This window comes from Penaeus monodon, chromosome 3, assembly GCF_015228065.2.
Source record: "Penaeus monodon isolate SGIC_2016 chromosome 3, NSTDA_Pmon_1, whole genome shotgun sequence".
In the NCBI taxonomy this organism is placed as follows: Eukaryota; Metazoa; Arthropoda; class Malacostraca; order Decapoda; family Penaeidae; genus Penaeus; species Penaeus monodon.
Window position 1 is genome coordinate 55,857,817 of NC_051388.1, and position 5,000 is coordinate 55,862,816.

The window sequence follows — 5,000 nt, forward strand, 5'->3', positions numbered from 1 at the left end:
TCGCAAAGTTTAACACACATTTTTAATATTAAATTCTGCATTTTTATTTGTTTCTGGGGAAGCTAAAAATGATTACATTGGTGTAACATCCATTTTGAAAAACTATGCTATTATCCATAACCCTCTCTTGTTATGTTGCAAGGTTCCATTCCATTGACACTTGTGAAACCCAACTACATTTGTCTCCTTTGAATCTTTATACTGGATTTAAATAACTCTCTTTCTCTTTCTCTCTTTCCCTTTCTCTTTCTCTTTCTCTTTCTCTTTCTCTCTCTCTTTCTGTTTCTCTCTTTTTTTCTTCTTTTTTTGCCTTGTTTGTAGGGACACCATATATTTCCCAATGCCCATTTCTGCCAAAACAATACAGCTGTATTCTTCGCCCACTATTTGCCAAGGTAGCTAACAAACACTAAATTTTATTCTGACCTGTCAACAACACGCGGATCCCTTGCACAGATGTATTCATATATAATAAGCGTTTTAGTTACTTTTTAACACTTTCGCTGTGTCTCCTTCCACGCTCATAATCAATTCATGAGCTCAACCAGGCACTGATTCGCGAAAGAGCTGACAGCTCTGGCAGACCCGTAAGACCTGAAGAAGCCTTGTCAGGTTATCAAAGGAGAGAGAGAGAGAGAGAGAGAGAGAGAGAGAGAGAGAGAGAGAGAGAGAGAGAGAGAGAGAGAGAGAGAGAGAGAGAGAGAGAGAGAGGAGTCTAAGCTACATAGCTGACAAACCATTTTCTTTGTTCTGGAACCAAAGTCTAAACATTTTCTCTACCTTACTTTTTGTTTGTTTGTTTTTTCAAGTAAAGGCTATCTTTGCTCAAAGCCGCTATTGCGAACGTTCCATTTAGACAGTTCAGAACAGCAGTCTACGTGTTGTTAACAAGTTAGCCAAGTTGCCGCTCGCTTTCCGCAGCGGGAAGTTGTACCGCTTCAATCCGACAAAGTTGCCCGCACGTGCCGCTGTGTTCTCGCTTGAACGGCAACCAGGTGGTTCCGACGAGCTGCTCATACAAAGAGATCCGATCGCTTGGTCGAGAATAACACATAATGCTCGGAAAGGGATAACCTCTTAGGGACTTGCGAGCTGTTCTGCTCGCCGACCTCGCAGCCGGGATGAACTCTGCGGCGGGACAAACACGCCTTTGTTAAGTGATGGGGCTGTGGTGGGGCTATGTCGGGGCTGTGCTGGGGTTATTCTGTCCCCTGAGACGCGAAGAAATGTCACTTTGTATTGGTGGTTATCCTTTACATATGTCTGACGATAGGGCTGGAGAAAGACCCTGGTAATTGCCCTCTGTATATCGACGTGTGCTTCAGTATGATTTTTATATTAGTTGAAGTTTATCTTTAAATGAAAGAAGATAAAAGCCAAACTCTATATTCAAAATTACCAAAACCTATCCTAATCAAAAACATAAAACCTACTCAACATCAAACCATCACCAACCTAACACCTAACACCTATGCCCTAGCCCAAATCGACCATTCCCGTCGGCATAACCCGCAAGATCCAAACGGCGCGAACACAACAGGCTTCAGTGCGGGCGTTGAAGGGAAATCCTGAAATCGATTTAAGCGCCTCTAACAAGACGAAGCCGGCAGTCCACGAATTCTTTGCAACAGGGAGAGGCAAGCTGAGCACTGCCGGCCGGACGCTGAAGGCCACATCAACAAGAAGTCAATGGGCCCTTCCGCTCGCCTCTGTGCCTGCTCGACTGTGGCAAATCAGTGGATTTTATTTTTTTAAAGCCATAGGAAACTGTTTGTGGTAAGTGAGTGTGTTTTTTATGCGTGTGTTTGCTTTTTTGCTTTTGTTATTGTTTCTGCGTTTGTGTGTGTGTGTGTGTGTGTGTGTGTGTGTGTGTGTGTGTGTGTGTGTGTGTGTGTGTGTGTGTGTGTGTGTGTGTGTGTGTGCGAGCGTGCGTATACAGACGTGGTTTTAAGTCCGTACGTATGTATCCATGCGTGAACACCTAAACACATGTGCCAATCTATACAACCTATAAATAAACAAACTTACTAATATGAATATAAAGTCAAATCAAAAATAGCATAAAAGACTCAAAACTTTACAGTCTTAGTTCAGGGTTTTGTCCTACCATTACAAACGGCAGCAAGTCGAGTCCAGAATGTCAAATGAGGGTAAACTTTTTACCTCGTTCCCGCAAAAAAAAAAAAAAAAAAGTTATCTGATTTGGCTTGCTCAAAATAATACATTAACTCCCTGGAGATCGTCCGCTGTTGGAGCATTCCCATGACTATTTCATCCTCCTAGATATCCCTGTTGGTGATATTTATCTGCTGGATAACCGGCTTGCTCGCTGGATATTGATACGCAACATTTGACCTTCTGAAGTTGGATGTGTCTGTGATTTAAGTTATCCCCGTTGCTCGCGTCCCCACGTGAAAAAGAATAGTTGTTTCGTTTGAAAATTTTTGCTCAAGAGAGGAAGTTAGAATGAAGATCAAATTTCCGCTGCGTGTGTTGTCAGAGATTATAAAACGGATTTAGCTTTACCACTTCCTAGCTTATATATGTGATATTTCTTCTTCTTAATTAATCGGGATCTCGGTTACGTACACTTACAAATTCACTTTAAATCGGGATCTCAGTTACGTACACTTACAAATTCACGTAAAAAAAAAAAAAAAAAAAAAAAAAAAAAAAAAAAAAAAAAAAATATATATATATATATATATATATATATATATATATATATATATATATATATATGTATATATATATATATGTATATATATATATATATATATATATGTATATATATATATATATATATATATATATATATATATATATATATATAACACTTTATATAACATTTTAGACCGTAATTCCATATCCCAAAAGGGTCTCCCCTACACTTTTGGGCTTCATGAAAAAAATAAACATATGTTTACTTATCTGAATTCAACCGAGTACTTTTTTCACCTGTACAAAAATTCTTAAAATCACACAACATTAACCGAAATAAATAAATAGTACCTCTTGTTGATTAATTCGAGTGATTTAAGTGTACATTGGAAAAAAGTCTCTCCTGGGTACAGATTATAAAATTAACCACGCATCCATAATCTGTTTATCTACTTATTTTACGATTTTTTTTTTTTTTTTTTTTTTTTTTTTTTTTTTTTTTTTTTTTTTATCGAGCGTCACTGACCCTATCCCCTTTATCAAGTGCCCAAGGGTAAGCTCACCAAAAATAAATAAAAAATAAAACAAGATAAATTTTTTTTATAAATATCACCCCCCCCCCTCCTCCCGCTGCCCCAGTGGTTCCTACGCATTCATGTCACACCCACCCAGCCCCCACCCACCCCCACCCCCACCCCACTAACGCTCCACAGATCTGGGACACGCCCCCTTGAAGCTGCATTCAGATCGCGGTGAATTATGCGTCGTGGATCTGGCTCTGAAGAAGTGTGTTAAAGATGACGGGTTTTCTCGGCCGCATCTTAGGCTTATCGCGTCCGTTTTTATGCTTTGGTGCAACGGCCTCTTAAATGCAACAGGATGATGTTAATGTTTTATTTTTTATTTTATTCTTTTCAAAACACATATTCACTCGCACACGCACACGCACACGCACACGCACACACACACGCACACATACACATATACACGCACACGCGCACACACTCAAATAAACATATAAAAACACACACACACGCACGCACACACATATACAAACACAAACACAAACACACCTATCAACAGTAATCAACGACCCTGAAACAAAGTTACCATAAAAACCTAAACTTTGCGACAAAAAATGTCCACCAAAAGCAACCCAAACCGTGCAATATACAACCAACACGATTTCAGCATCTCGTATCATCCAACCTAACTCGCCGATAATCCAAAATATTCTGCCTTCCTTTGCCCTTGGAGTGGAAACAAGGATAAAGTTCACAGCAGGATTATATCTCCCCTTAAGCGCTGGCCTTACATAACCATTCATTAGCAACTCTTCATCTCCAGTGCAGAGGGAGGTTCACACAGCCTCCTTAGGGCCACCGGGGAACACGTGCATTATGGTTAGCGTTATCTTCAATTCTTGTTTCCTATTTCCGTGTTATGGATACGGTTTTGTTATTGTTGTTGGTTAATATTATTGTTATAATCTTCATCTTCATCATCATTTTCCTACCATTCCCATTTACAGTGAAATTAACAAATGGAATTGTGTAAGATTAAATATTGTACGTGTATAGCTGTGTGAAACAAAATAAGAATAATATTAAATAGTCTTAACTATTTTAGAGGTAAAGTATAGTACCCAACTACTGATGTCACATATGAACTACGTACAAGAAAATCCCATCATAAGAATGTGCATAAGCCATCATTAAAATAACCAGCTCATCATAAGAATAGTGGTTAATTTTTCCTCATTATTTCCTTATCTGACCGAAATTTTATGGATTAACATCATGTCCTTTTTTCCTTCTCTCTCTCTCTCTCTCTCTCTCTCTCTCTCTCTCTCTCTCTCTCTCTCTCTCTCTCTCTCTCTCTCTCTCTCTTTTTTTTTTTTTTCTTTTTTTTTACCAGAAACCACAGTATTTGATGAACACGCGAGCTCAGCTGAATTTGAACTGAAACTGAACTATTTTCCTCCAACATTGTACGATAATATTTAGCATGTTCGAAGAAAGAAGCAGCTGGATATTAAATAGATTTATACAACGTGCATGCAAATATATATACATTTCAGTGTATCCTGATAATAATGTATATAACTTTTGTAATGTATAACAGAATTTACTTTATTATAAAACATGTGGATTAAACTCATGAGTCGCAGATATATTACTTCCATGTATATTATCTCATATGAACTAAAATTAATAACAACAATAATAATGATGATGATGGTAATTATAATGATAGTAATAAAAGCAATGATATTAATAATCCCTGTAATAAGGATGATAATAAAAATAATGATGATAATGATGGTGATAATCATGTTG